Source organism: Pseudopodoces humilis, chromosome 1 (genome assembly GCF_049639895.1).
Source record: "Pseudopodoces humilis isolate 2021_Gansu_Grassland_sample_001 chromosome 1, ASM4963989v1, whole genome shotgun sequence".
NCBI classification, from domain to species: domain Eukaryota; kingdom Metazoa; phylum Chordata; class Aves; order Passeriformes; family Paridae; genus Pseudopodoces; species Pseudopodoces humilis.
The window spans coordinates 107,917,428-107,933,159 of record NC_142200.1 but is presented as its reverse complement, the minus strand read 5'-3'; the positions used below and the strand labels follow the sequence as shown (position 1 = coordinate 107,933,159).

The window sequence follows — 15,732 nt, the reverse complement described above, 5'->3', positions numbered from 1 at the left end:
TGCCTCCCTCTCGTCAATCTTCAGTTCAAAGGGAAAAAGAACCTAACCATGAAGTCCGTAACAAGACGTGGATAATTTCTCTTCCTTAGACTTCTATCTATTCTGCATGCTTATTTAGGTACTTATTTAAATTAGTCAATGGCTGTGTCTCATGTGATCCCAGAGAAAGCCTGGCATATCTCAATTTCCTGATCTATCCCTTATGATTTGGCCTATAGGGGTGAAAAAAAGATTTTTATGCAGGTTTGGGGGTTTTACTTTTTTGTGGTTTTTTTTTACTGTGAATGACATCCATCAAAAATACTTGCTACAGATGCAAAGAGAAGTTGATTTCTCTCCAAGTGAGACACAAAACCTGTAGAAGAGGAAAAATAGTACATCCAACAAGTAGGGTGGGAATACAGTCAAATAGAGAAGTCCAGCAGAGCATCCACAAAGTGATTACAGTACTTCACTTTTGCACTGTTCTCTTTCCCCTCTTTTAGTGGCACTCTGTCAGTTATTAATGGCTGGCTTAGCTGTGCCACGGGTTAATACCTTCCCTGTGGAGTACTGTTGCAGTAAAAACCTGTAAACATGTAAAAATATACTGATTTACATCTAAACATGTAAAAACATGTTGACTACTGTGCTTGTGTGGAATGAAACAGCCTCAAGTCCAATGCTTTTTCTCCAGTAGAGAAGAATGTGAAGTATTGCCCTGAAAGGAAAAAAACTTTCTGCGTACCTAATTGCAGAATGTTGAGGCAAGGGCGAGACATTACTCTTGAACTCAATATTGGCTTAGTAGCTTGAGTGTGAGGAGCAGAATCTCAGTTTTATCTGTTTGACCTCATGGTTTTATAATCATAAGCATTATAGAACTGTTGGTATTGGTGGCTGACTTTAAAACATTATTCTTCTTGTGTTTCAGCTGGAAGATTGGAGAGGGGTTTCTATCCAGATGTTTTTTTAATTATTGAAAGTGCTCAAGTGTGTTATTGATTACTCTTCTAATACAGGCAAAATGTGACCTACTGTTTAAGTCAATCCCTGATTTGTTGCCATATCATGCTACTCTTGAAAAAATGTTACTGCTGAGAATAACTGCTTCTTTTCCTTGTTTTTATTTCAAGAAGTAAGAATTTTCTTCTGTTTGGGAAGCACTGAGACATGTATTTACCTATAGATATGTTTGGCAAATACAAAATGATGTTTGATGCAGAGTACTTCCTAAACTTGTTTTTGCTTGTTTGTTTTTTGCATACACATTTAAAATTAATGTGATGTCTGCCTCACAGAGTGGCACCCATTTTACTAACACAGGCAAGTGTAGGTTAGCAAAGAAAGCAAACATTTGATAAATCAGTTTATTTGTAATACCGTGAAATTCATGTAAACAAAAATACTCTCCCAGAAAATATTTTCTTTGAAAACCTGCCAAAATTTATTGAATTCATCCGTCTTGACAGAGCACTTCAGCTGAGATCAAATAAATCCATACCTTGCAGTGAACAGCTGTAGATATTTTAAAATGAAGTTAAGCAAGCATTTAAAAAAAAATAAAAAAATGGAACGACAAATAATACCGGGGGAAAGTAATTAGCCTGATAAAATACAATCTGCGGTAGTGATTCAGGACATAAAAAAGCACTTCCACGTTACAGCGGTGACTCACAGATGAGCTGAACGACTGACCAGGCCGCACCTTCCTTATGACTGCCCGGTGCGCCGCATCCATACGGATGGAATTCTGGGCAGTTCCCAACAGCCGGCCTCTGTTTCCCCCTTCGCTCGACACCCGCCACGGGCGGCCCGCACCACGGCGGGGGCTCAGACAGGCAGCACCTGTGCCTCTCCCTGCCAGCTGGGGCTTAGGTGGCTGTCGGGCCGCAGGTGTCCCCCCTGGCCAGCGGGTGTGACAGCGGCGGACGGCCCCGGGGCACATGCCGTGCCGGCAGCAGCCCGGTCCGTGCCTGTCGGGGGCGCAGCTGTAGGGATGGATGCGCGCCGGGGAGCGCGGAGGTGCGCGCAGCTCCCGCCCCTGCCGGCCGCACCGCCCCCGCCCCCGCCCGGCCCCTTCCCGGCGATTGGCGGCAGCGCCCGGGCAGGTGCCGGAGCGCGGCGGGAGCTGCCGCCGCCGGCACCGCAGCAGCACTCGGTGGCGCGTCCGGCGGGGCGGGGAGGGCTGAAGGCGGCGGCGGCGACAGCGACAGCACTAGCGGCGGCGGCGGCAGAAGCAGCAGCAGCAGCAGCAGCAGGAGGAGGAGGAGGCGGAGGAGACAAGCGGCACTCGCCTTGTGCCGGCCGGCGCGGAGCGGGAGCGGGGCACCTGTGCCCGGCGGCTCCGCGCAGGTGGTGGCCGGGGGCCGGCGCGGGGCGGCCGCAGACCCCGCCGTGCATGAGCGACGGGGCGCAGCCGCCGGCTCTGCCCGTGCCCCAGCGCCAGGCACTTCCCTGCCATTGAGGTGCAGCCCTCGCACTTGGCCGGGGGTGAGTACGGCCGGGGCCGGGCCCGGGGCGGGCTGAGGGCCCCCCTGCGGCGGCAGCGCGGGGCCGGCCGGCGCTGTGGGACGGGCTGCGGCAGGGCCGAGGTGCGGGGCCGCAGCGCCCGTGAGGGGCGGCCGGGCCCGGGCCGGGGGGGCCCGCGGCGCCGGGGAAGGGTCGGGCGGGGCCGGGTGTCGGGGCGTGCTGCTGGCCGAGGGGCCGCCGCCCTCCGCGGCGTTCGGGGGCGAGGCGGGCCGCTCCTCGGCGGCAGCGCGGCATTAGGCTGTGCTTTAATTACCGGACAGATGTCTGAGCAGCTTCGTGGTGTTCTGCTGACCGCGTGGCTCTTGGAGCGCTGTCACTGCAGTGCATCATCATCGTCGTTATCATTGGAGTGTGTTACTCTTGATCAACTTCCCCGGGAGCCCGGGGAGCGTTTCAGCGTGGCGCTGCCGCTGTCCCCGTTTCACGGGAGCATCCCGCCACGCTGCGCTTGTAATTTATGCCTCAGACAGAAGCAGCGTGCGTTTTCCTAGTATCAAGGTCAGTTTATCGTAACTGCTGAGGAAAATACCATATGGCTCAGACTGACTTTTCTTAGGGAATCTAATTAAGTAGGAGCCTGTGTTATGCTGGGATTTGTGTTATGTTTCAGGCAAGCGTAACTGAATTAGGTTGTAGAATGCCTTATAGCGTGTGTTTGTCCCTCCTCAAGCATGTTTGCAGGGACATTAACTGTAAATAGCAATCTATTTTGGCAAATTAAGCTTTTTGCTTTATACCTACCGTTTTACCATTCTCTGCATTTCTGAAAATGTGGATAGTTGCCTTGCTATGGAGCCAGGAGTTTATTAGAATAGGCACAGAAAAGATTTTAGCAATAAAGGTTTTACTGATTTCTCTCGTAAGTCTTTTCTGGAAGGCTAGAGAGAGAGAATGGAGGGATAGTTAGTCTAGTTCTCATATTACCAGACATCTTTCTGATTTTGATGGACCTGTCATCAAACTGGACAGTTGTCTTTTTTTTTTTTTTTATAATAGATATTGCTTATTTATGGTGATAGCTGTTCTCCGTAAATTGCATTGAGACCACTGACTAAGCCCCTGCTGTTAAATGTCAAACAGTAGTGTTTGCTCCTTTAGGAAGTGAACAGAGCTGTGTAAAAAGCAGAAGATGATGTATCTTGTACGTAGCCCCTCAGGCTACTGCCTTACCCATCATTACTCAGGTACAGGATTGTATCAGAGCATATTTACTGATGCCTTATGCCCAAGCACCTAAAAAGGTACTTGGCTCTTGTGTAGCCTTCCTGGGGAGTTTGTCAGGTAACTTAGTACAATGCAATCAGAAATGGGGGAGTAGCATTTTCAGTACCTGTTATATGTTAATTTCCAGTTGAGAATGCATGCAAGTCAATTCCACCCTGGTAACCCTCACGGGGCTGAGACATACTTAGAGTACTACACCCTGTGACAGGATTTGCCTCTTGGACCTTCTGCCTGTTCAAATGACACAATATTGTCCTTTCAGGCAGGGTGGTGCTTTTTTGTCTTCATCTGTACCAGTGCTGTCTGGATCTAGAAAACTGAATTAGAACACCCATTTATTTTCCTGAGCTGGTTTCTTGCTTCCATACTAACCTGATGAATACATCTGAGTGCACTACATAGAGTTACCCAAGTGTGTGAACACAGTAGGAATTCACCTTTCTCACTTCATACTTGCAGTAAACAGAACACTTGAACAGCTTGTATTTAAATAAAGAAAAAAAATAAGTCCCCTAAGTATGCATGGGTGATGATGAAGAAAGGCTGTAAGTACCAAGTGCACTATTGTTCAAAAACAGTACATTGGTATGAAAATGCGACTCCTTTGTATTGCTGCCAACATTAACATGCCCTATTGTTATAAGACTGGAAACTGTGGTTTGGCAGTGTAAACCACCTTAACTTGCCCTTGGAAAGCTGGACAAGTTGAAAGAAACTAGCTGAATGTAATTCCATGAAAACCACAGGGACAGCTTTTCTCATTGAGAAAACCCATTGAATTGTTTGAGCGGATTAATGCTGCCTTCCTGTGGAATGCTTTATTCACCTTCCTTTTGGATTCAGGTAGGTTATTTTTTTAGATAGATTCTTAGAGATATTATTATCTTAGAGATAATAAAGGCTTCTGGCTTACTTGTGAACCACTGACAGCCAGAGACAGCTCCAAGTTTCTTATACTCAGAGATTTATAGCAGCTTACTTTCAGAAGAAGCTTTTAGGGCTTAAGGGATGAGGAAGATGACTGCTATATTTTGGTGTGAAGCACTCCGCACTATTCCTCAATTTACCAAAGAAACTTCACTTTTATGATAATATCAGACATTTTATCAGAAAGGCTAAATACAGTGTAATTTGATAAGATTTCAAGCAGTGGTATAGTTTTGCACATCTCTTTGTGAGATTGGTCAAAGATGCCTGTATCTGAAATTCTGTGAATTTACAGAAACACAAGAGGAAAACCTCCCATATATGTCTGATACACCAGTAAGTTCTGTCACTCATATGGTAGGCTAGTGATTATAATGTGGCTGCCTTTTAGCTTTCAGTTAAAACATGATATGCTTTTTTTTTTTTAAACAGTCTTGTGCAAAAATACCATGCTGTATTTTTTAAAACTTAATTTTCTGTAAATAAACATTATGCTTGGCATTCTGTGTCCTGAAAATACATAAATAAAGCACACTGTAGTGGAAAGCCGTTTAATGAATCACCTTAGCAGCTTTATCATAGATAAAGAGGGTATAAAGACTGCAGTGGCTTGACTGGTCAAAAGCTAATACCAGCATTATTGCAATAATGACAGATTTTTAGATCTTATGCATACTATTCAGGGAATAGAAGCACAATGAATTTCTGGGCCAATATGCATTAAATTTCAACAGCACAGCAATATATATATGTATATATATATAAATATAATACTTTTTAAAGAGTGTTCTACTTGCAAAACACCTCATCTAGCAAGTTTTTACTGACCAATTAGCCCCTGAACCGGGTAAAAGAAACAAAATCTCTTATTAATTTTTATTACTTTTATGCTTCATTTACCTTTTGATCCATTGATGATTGGAAAAGGAAGAATGAATATTGGAGTTTGGTATTCAGATTATTGGAGCTATTACTATCTACTGGTTGTTTAAAGATATAAAGCATTACCTCAGGAAATTAAATACACATTCTTCAAGGCAAAGTATACCTCCAGCTAAAACATCACCCACTGGGTGGAGCTGACTACTGTGGAGATTAGTCTTGATGAGACACATTCAATGGCGTTGTCTCCATGGGGTCATGGTAATCAGTTGTTTTCTTGAGTTTTGCTGGCATTGACTGGCAGGCAGGAGGGCAGCTCTAGCTGGTCCTCTTTCTGAATACCCAAGCTCAGGTTCTGCTGTGCAGCAGTTTCAAGAAGCTCCTTCTGGATTCTTCCTTGCACGATGTGCTGCTTATTGATGGAGAAGAATAAATGGGGCAGCTGTAGTTTCTGGATTAAGTCTATTTAAAGGGTGCTGAGGTAATTTTCTGTAGAAAGTGAAATGTAGTATCTTCATATGATAGCAATCTGAAGTGTAAACTCTCATTCAAAGGCTATTAAAGTTCATGGCATTCCCACTGTCTTTAATGAGTCTTGAAGCTAGGCGACATCCTAAAATCTTTGATGTTTTTCATAACTACGCAATCCCTTCCTCAGCACCCTCCACCTGCCTCTGTGCAGAATAATAGGTGGTTCTGCTGTTGTAAACCAGCTTTGTGCTCTTGGAGGAGGACAGTATGTAATCTGTAGTTTTCCTTCTCAAGAGCAAAGAAGACAAAATATATTTTTAACAGAATAAACGTTCTGTTCTGCTCTTATGATGAGTTTTATATCTTCTGAAATTAATACAAGAGCTGCTTTGCTTATTAGGCATTACTTATAGGACAGAAACTGGTTTTAATGGGGTTTTCTTCTGCCCCTTTTGAGATTGTATGAACAGGATTTTGTGTCCCAGGGTAATCAAAAAAGAAAAGTGCTGGCTTGTGCCATTATGATTAATTGCTACAGTGTGGATAGGCAGTGTATTATTTAAGTGCTGTTGACAGAGATGCAACTAGCACTGACCTGAAATACCTCAAATTTCAGAGATGTAGGTACATTTTAGAGATGTACCTATTTTTCTAACCATTATTAATCTCACAAGAAATTGATTCCTTTTTTTCCCCCCTTATGAGAACTGATCATTTTGCCCCTCAGAGATCATCCCCAGGAGTGCTTGGTGTACCTTTCTGAAAGTTATCTCAGCGCTTGCATCTAGCTGTCATAAGTGCTTTGATATTTGTTTGACAGACCATGACTTGGATTCAAGTTAAATCAGAGTGCATGAATTGGAGCACCATCAGGTTTCCAAAACATTTGAAAGAGCTTTGGGGAGGATTCAAAAAGGTGATGTTTTTCACTATCTCAGCGGTTCTTGATCTTAAAGTCAGTGACAAAAATTGTCCATGTGTTGATCACTGCAAGCACAGAAACCATGAATTGAGTCCCAAATGAGAAGAAAGCAGTTCACCTCTAGAGGAGGAGAAATCTGATTATTCTGTCTCCTGCTTTTTTATAATGTTTAATAATGAGGTTTCATATTCCCGCTCCAAGGTAGTATCACAGGTCAAAATGAGGCAAATAATTTGAAATATTGTGGACTTGAGTTCCACACAATTAAGTGAGGAGCCCTAGTTAGTTCATAAAGGTGGTGGCTTAACTTGATTATGCTATTCAAATAATAAGTTCTGTGGGACTCAAAAAGGTGTCTGTGCTAGCTGATTTCCTGAACCTGTAAGAGGATGAACTGGTTCTGTAGTTTAAACTAAAGGAGCTGTGACACTGCTCCAATTTGGATCCAAATATCAGTGAAGCAGCAGTCAAAACCTGACACTGAAGTTGGCCCTTGAACTCCAGAAAGTGACTGACCATGTATTATGCTTTAATATAAACATTCTTTATTTGTATAAACTTACGATACAGAACTTCAGATTTGTGTTTATTGATCGAGGCTCAGGTTATCTCCATGTTGTGCAGTGTCAATATAAAAAAAATCAGCTGAACACTGGTCCAAAGCAGAGTCTCTTCTAAGCACAGTGTGTAGGTCCAAGTGTCAACAAATGAATCCATTAACTCCCCTACCTGACAGATTAACCCAGCTCCTTTGGTTTTCAGAGGCTTTCTACAGCTCTGGCTCTATTTTACTCTTGTTTTATGCCACTTGACAAATGGTTATCTAAACAAACCAAAAACCACCTGCTGCTGAAACCATGTTTACAGTGCACAGGGCATACGTTGTGTGTCAGCTAAATACAGGTCATCACAAAGTCTCTGAAATGGGACATGTGGCTTTGTGTATGTCACTTCATTGTTGTATATCTCAATGATTCTTGCTTCTTTGAGGATAAATTGGGGTTAGGAGCATTTTGCAGGTGTCACAGTGAATGTGGAAGGCACAGTCTTAGGAATTATTTTAGCTTTTTATTTTGTTAATTTACTTGCTAATCTGTAAAATTCAGTAATTTGCAGTGGGGTTTCCTGTCAGTGGTTTGAATTAACAGTGATTTACTATATTAAATTTGTTTTCACATCTGGCAGCACTAGAGAATACTGCCTCATTGTGGCAACTGCTGTTGGAAGCATTTTCTTACCTCTAAAAATAGAACTTTTGTCCTTCTAGTCCTGCAGGAAGATTTTTTCAGTGAAAGCTTAGTTCTTGGATAAATCTTTAATTATATGTTCATGGGTGGTGTTTCACAAGAGGGATGAGGGATATCAATTAGTGCAACAGATGTAGGAAAACAAATCCATTTTACTGTGTAGGATATTTTAAGTATATCTGTGGTATCCTTACATATTGATTGTATTTTATGTTATGGATGTTTTGGTAGCAGTATACAATCCACACGTAATTGTTCACTTTTGTAGTTTTCATGGATTAATCACAATATGGCTTTGAAGTTATGATGAGTTTCTTAATTTATCATAACCCTTTTGCCTGTATTATTGAAATGCAGAATTAAGTGCAGATGCAAAATTTGTAGTGTTTCCAGAGCTGTTTGACTTTTTACAAAAGCTTCACCTTTTCTCTCAGTGTTTTTTTTTTTTTTTAATTTCCATATTAATGATGTTAATAACTCAGATGAGAAGCCTTATCACCATTTAATAGTGATACTTTGGCATTTTGAAGTTGAAAAACTTATCTTAGTGGACCTATTTTCTTGGTTAGTTTATTGAATGTTATCTGTAGGAGGCTCCTCTCTAGTTGCTCTTACAAATAGTGACTGCGGTGGTACAGGGGAAGGCATTTAACTTTGATACGCATACTTGTCATGTGCTGCTCCGCAGCTTGCATAGTAGGGGACTTTCTGTATCTTTCAGTTGCTTCAGGTCATACAGGAAAACAGGATGCTGGTACCTGAAATAGGGATCTATCTGCACAGTAATATCCATAGTGGGTTAAGTTGGAAGGGACTATCTGGTCCAACCTTCCTGCTCAAGCTGGGCTATCCTAGAGCCCATGGCACAGCATCGCATCCAGGTTCTTTTTGAGTATTCCTGGTGAGGGAGACACCTGCTCTAGTGTGCAGTCACCTGCTTGAAGAAGCTCTTCCTCATGTTTAGGTGGAACTTCCTGTGCCTCAGTTTTTGCCCTTTACCTATTGTCCTATTGTTTGGCACCACCGAGAAGAGCCTTGAAACATCCTCTTGGCACCCTCCCCTTCAGATACTTCCAGGCATTGATGAAGGCTCCTCTCAGTTGTCCTCCACAAGGAGGGAGATAAATAATTGAGCCTTCCCAGACTTAATATGGCACTGAACCTGAGTTTTTCTGGGTGTGAGTACTAGAACTGCTATTTATGTGTATTTACACTGGTAAAGTGAGTGCTCACTTCTCTGCCTGCCTCTTGAATGAGAGAGAAGCCCAGCAATTCTTTGAAGGAACCAAGAAATATTCACTGTTTTTTTCATCTCCTTTCTATCCATGTGGCTCGTTTGCGGGCTATTGATTGTGAAATGCTGGGACTAGAGGTGTCTCAGGAGAAGGTTTGGCATGTATAGTCCAGCACAAGTGAGTGAATGTATTTTTGCAGTCCCTCACTCTTGAGCTAATGCTGAGGAGAGATGTAGGAGTACAAATGAGCTTTTTGTTTAGTATTCTCTTCATGCTGCCTCAACCTTAGCAAGTGCAGTGTGAAGCCTGATTTGCCAGGTATGTTCTGGTTTATGTTTTGATGCAAATGTGGAAGAGGCATAACTCAGTTCAGTGGCTGCTGCTCTCTCTGTGCAGGGAGTCTGGGCACATAGAATTAAGCTCTGAGCCCCACTTTGCAGGTTAGGCATTCAAAGGGAAGCCCCTACAGTCTTGTGCTTACAGATGTTCAAATTTCTGATTGTGTTGGACTCTAGGATCAGTTGCATTCCCAAAGTGCACATGCTGGCTTTCTTGCTGGCCTCTGATGATTCACTCCTGAGTTGGTTGACAGTCCATTACAGTAATGAGCTGAATTTTGTGCTTTAGATTGAAGGCACATGGAGAAGAGGCAAATCATCCAAGATACAATTGTGTGTCAGCACATTACTGCTCCAATTTTGTCTTTTTCTCCAAGCTGTCTTCTTTGTTTCTAGAAGAGTGATAGTCAGTCTCACAGTCAGAATACCGTCACACCCATCATCTTCACGCACTCTTCTGTAAGACAGTTACTACTAAATAGAGAAAATAGAGCTGAACATGATTTACCTAAATTCAGCATAAACAATGGAAGAGACTGAAGTAAAATGACAATATACACTAACTAAAAATCCACGTGCATATAAAATATGTGTAATCAGTATATGCCAGATAACCTATGGTCTTTAGCAGCTGCAGGACAAATTTTTGATAAGACTTTACTCTAGTTTTACCAGTGAGAAGATTATTCTGGTCCATCAATTTAGCTGTTGTATCACATTTTGAATTCCAAATGGGATTTGTACTTGTGTATCAGTTGTAGGCCCGATACATAAGTATAAAATGGTCATCAGTTATTTTATAGATTCTCTTTTTAATATGACTTTTTTTGTGAACCACTGGAGATAGATGACAGAAATTAGGTCCTACAGTGCAATCTTTAGTATTTTCTAATTCTTTTTCTATTTAAATAAAATACGTTTTATTTTTTTTGAAAATAAAAAATGTATTTTATATGCCGTGTTCTGCCTTTAGGAGAGTGCTATCCTTAGATGAGAGATGCCATTCTTTCTTGAATGGATTGTAACTTTGCTGAGATTTTTAATTCTGTGTCATGGTTTAGCCCCACAGCTCTGTACCAGCTACTAAGAAGAAAATGAACTCTATCCCAGCTGTCACCAGGACAATCTGCTATTTCTTATTCGGTACTTAAAATAACAAAAAACATAGAAGCAAGAAGAGTGTGAAACTCCTCTTTATTTCCTAAATAGCTTAAAATTTAAAACCATACAGTACTAACCTTTGACCTGTAGGGTTTACAATTTCACCCATTATGGTATGTTCCAGCAATCTTTTAGACAAATGTACACACAATTATTGCAATACCTTGCATTAGTAAGGAACATTTCTCCCCAAAGGAACTGAATGAACTTCATGTTTTAAAACCTGCTGCTTTACCCCTTACATTCCCCAGTGAAACAAATGTAACTTTGCTCAGGAGCTTGCCAGTTCTCTGCTGCTTGCAAATCTCTCTTACAATTAGTCCAAAGCTGAAAGCAAGATAATTTTTTTTTGCTTTGGTTATAGACTGGGAAATATGTGCAGTAAAGCTCAGTTAAAATCAACGTGGGTACAAAGAATAACATCCTCTATGAGATCTTTATTTTACATCTAATTTAAAGTGTGATACACTGGATACAAGTTCCATGTTGCAGTCAGGTGGGTATTAAATTTTTCTATCAAAGAGGTGGCTTTTTATTTCTGATGCATATATTTTTGCTTCTCTTATTTTGAGACATTTGTTCATTTTGAGTGTAAAGAGAATACTCTGAGAAAAAAACTAGTGTTTTTTACCCAAGCCTCTAGCCATTCTTGGAGTTTAAAAAAGATAAACAAATTTGTGGCCAGTGTTAATTATGCCTCATTTCAGACTTAATGATGTGCTAGCTGTAATAGAAATTACTTCGGATACTGATGTTTTTTAAATGTTGGGTTATGGCTAAAGTCCGTTTTGTTCAAGTATGTTAACATAACTCTAAGCACTATTCAGACCTTATTTTTGTCACCTTATATTTGTCAAATGAAGTGTGTGAAATTATGTAATTTATATGCTAAATATTGTGACATTTGCATTAAAAAATTATCATTATGACCTCATGTGGGCAATGTGGCAACTTCTTTTGGACAATTCAGTAAACAAAACTTTTTAAAATATGAGGGGTGGTGAAGGAGCTTTGTTGAGGACAAAGTGCTTGTCTTCCTCTTTGTCTTAGAAAGGTGACTATCTTGAAGTATGATTTAAAAGGGAAAAATGTTCACCAGTAAGATTATACAAGGACTTTCTTATGGTACTAAAAGAATTCTGGAAAGCATGCCAGGATTGAGCAGTATTATTTGGGTCCTGACAGACTGCTGAAGGAAGGAAAGATGAGCTTGTTGGTGACAGAATCAAAGATATAATTACTAGTAGGTTTCTTCTTGATTTTCTACCTGGAAATTCTAGAAGTGGTGGAGTAGCAGAACAGAGTGGAAAGGCTCTGGTGAAGAGTTTGATGACTCTAAAGCTGACACTGAGCTGGGGGAAAGGTATTGTATATGAAATATTTTAATTGTAAATAACTGGGTTGAAGGAATTTGTGGTCTTGGTTCTTCAGGTATTGCATTTCATCAATGCACATCAACAGCATTTTAGAGCAAAACTTAGACTGTGCTGTGGAAACCAGTGAAATCTTGATTAAAAATGTTCTCAGAAAAGGAAAAAATTATAGGATATTCTTGTTTGGAGATCTCTTTTTCAGATACCCACAGTGTACACCCCCACAAGCCTTCTCTTCTCCAGGCTAAGCAGTCCTAGTACTCCCAGCATCACTGCCTGTGAAAGATGCTGCAGTCCATCACTGTGGCTTTAATCTTTCTTGTTCTGGGGATGCCCAAACTGGACACAGGACTCCAGATGCAGCCTCCCTAGTGCTGACTGCTTTGCTACAGGATGAAAACAAGAAGTCTGTGTTGTACAATATTCAACGTGACCACTTGCATAATTAATTTTATAATGTGGTTCTTTGTCAGGCAGAGAATCTGTCTTAACTATTAGTTGGCACTTAGCCCAAAACCCTTTTTTAAAATTTTTTATTCCCCACCTTCCCAGTAATGCTAATGATCTGCTGAGACTCCAAGTCTGAACAGCTTAGCTGTCATAAGGGTGAGCAGGAAATGCACTACTTGCCCTTGTTTCTTGTCTTGATGCCCTTGTCTGTATTAAAATTCAGAAGCGTTGCTTGCAGTTCTTGAAAAACATTTCACTTGCTTGTTTTTCTTTATGCTGGGGTTTGGTTTTGTTTTTAAGGTTAAACTCAAGAAATGTTTTCAGTGTGGAAGTTTTAATTAGACTTTAAAATAGACTGTAAGAGGTGTTAGGATTAAGAGTATTTCTCAAGCAATACCCAGTCATGTCTTGTAAGCCTAGGCTTTCCTGTTACAATGTTTTAATTTGTTGAGCATAAATTTTCTAGGGAGTGATACTATTCCTTGTAAAGTCTGTGAGATCTTAGATTTTGTATCCAGTTTGAGATTTACCAGAGAAGTATGAAAGCAATTGTTGGAACAGCCTCATGTAAGTTATTTTAATTGAGGTCTGAAGTTGTTTTAGGCTGAGAAGCTATTTTGTGTGTTTTAAGCTTGTTTTAAGTGTAACTTGTTACATTTCCTCTAGAGGACTTGCCATTGTGTATTTCCAAAATACATAATCTGAATCTACGACGGAAAGGACATTTGAGAATTGTTTATAAATATTTATAAATTGCTGTGATACTCCCAGATCAGAGGTGATTTAATGTGATGAAAAATTATTTCCTGGGAAAACACACAGAGTCCCTTAGAGGTTAATGTAATATTGGAATGCAGACTGAAAATACCACAGAGAGCTAAACCACATGAAAGTCAAAAGTTAAAGCTGCTTGTGATTTTAAAACATATATACTTGAAATTAAGTCTTTGCCAGCCCCAGACAATCAGAGGTGGTGGGGCTGTCCATTTATTCCCAAATTTAAGGGTAAATTTCCCCCTTCTAATACATGGTCACAATCAGCACTGGCAGCTGAATCAAAGGGATAATTTTTTTACTGATGAACCACTTTGCACGTGTGAAAAAACATGACTGATTTTTACACCATTTCCAAAAGGATTTTGATGAAGACCTGAAGGGAGAACTTTTTATGAAAATGTTGCTGTTGTTGACTTGATGCTCAAGATACTAGGAGATCAAAGATGAAATTCCAGTTACCTTCATCATCTTGCGTCTTGGAAGACTGCAGCCCTAGCATGAAGGTGTCTCTACTGGCTCCAGGAGTTGCTTAAAAATGTTTTATTTCCTTTTACTGTATATCCTGTATTTTCCTCTTAAGTGTATGTGCGTGATTACTTGGAAAAGTCCTGCTTGCTTCCTTCCCCACGGATGTGGCTCTCCTGTAGTGAAGCTGTTCCATGCTTGTGGGAAGGCAGAGGTGCCTCTGCACTCAAGTGTGGGAAGAGCTGAGCAGATATCCCAAAACCTGAAGGGAAGGATGTGTCCCAGGGCACTTCATGCTCTTTGAGCTGCAACCCAAGTGTTGCCTCAGGAAACCCTTTCTTCAGCTTTTATTTTCTCTACTAGTGCTCAGTGAGGTTTTGGTATATGGACTGTAGGTGAAAGGACATAGGAAAATCTTAATATTCCAGTGAAAATTTTGAGAAGATTTAGGCATGTGTGGCATTGAAAAAAAACATCTTGGCAGTTGTTCCTCACTATGTTTTAGCCAACCTTTAATTTTAACATATATTATTGGTCTTGCAAGTGAGATTGATGAAAACTACATACAGTCCTTTGTTTCTTTGGTGCTTTTCTTCTACAAAAATTAGGGTAATTTTTCTTAAAAGTACGTTTTCATAGCCTTTATTAAATACTCATTGCCATCTTCCTTAGCAGATTCAGAGTCAAGCCAGAACATTGTTACCTTTTCTTTTTAGCTGTATGGCAAGCATGTATCTTATTGGAGGGAACTTGTCATCTTAATTTCACCTAACCTTGTATACCATCTGCTTGGTTTTGGTGAAGTGTTGTTTTCTTGACCAAGGAGTTTAGAATAAATTTCATGAATAGCCTAACCAAAACAGAAAAAAATAAGCAGTGCCCTCCTTCTGTGTGTGTGTTTTTCTTGTTTGAAGAACAGTAATCAGATGATTTTAAGAAGGTAAATGTTGTACTAAAAAAAAACCCCCACCAAACTAACAAAAAAACAAAACAACAAACCTAAACAAAACCCAACCAACCACATCCCACATCATTATCTGAGTAGCAAAAGAAATGTTTAGGAAATAAAGCTATTCCCCGCCCCCCCCGCCCATGGTTCTTCTTGCCAGAGTACTTGGCACACTTAATTGTGTGCTGTAGCAGTGTTCCTTAGAGGTGGGGCTTTTTTTGAGCCAGAACCAGCTTAGATGCTTCACATAGCCTCATTTACTTGCCTTTCACCATGGATGAAAAGGCAGTAATAGTTGCCTCTTGTATACAGTGTAGGAACTGTAGTGTGTTCATGGTTATTATATACATTGCTGGGAGCTCATAACAGAGATGCAAAACCTCTCATGCTTCTGAAACCACAACACAATGTGGAGATGGGCACCTTTATGCTCGCCCATATAATTGCATAATCAAATGACACAAGTTAATACTGAGAGCTGAATCTACTAGAATTCAATTAAATGAGTAAAAGTCATGAGAAAATAAATTAGAACAAACTTCATTAGTGAAACTTAATGGACCAAGCTTTAGTTCAAAATTTATAGTACCTTCAATTCACACATAATATTAACTACTACTTTTTCTTCACCAAATATGTGAAATAATGATGTAGTGATGACATCTAAATACAGATAGTGATATCTAAATCTTTCCAATCACTCTGGGAAATGCATTTAAAATTTATAAGCTTCCTTTTTTAAAAGGTGCTTTAAAATAATTCCCGATTTCCTAGTTGGCAGTATAAAACATTTGAGTTAC

General features: G+C 40.6%; 1 protein-coding gene across 5 annotated transcripts in view; it reads left to right on the top strand.

Moving 5' to 3' along the window:
* The first annotated feature begins 2,248 nt into the window (after positions 1 to 2,248).
* The window catches only part of MYRIP (myosin VIIA and Rab interacting protein), a 216,516-nt gene continuing 203,032 nt past the window's right edge, over positions 2,249 to 15,732 (top strand). For all 5 annotated transcript variants that reach the window (XM_005519028.3, XM_088063392.1, XM_088063388.1 and 2 more), the window contains exon 1: positions 2,249 to 2,472. The gene's annotated coding sequence lies outside the window, so the exon portion shown is untranslated. The remainder of the gene's footprint in view (positions 2,473 to 15,732) is intronic.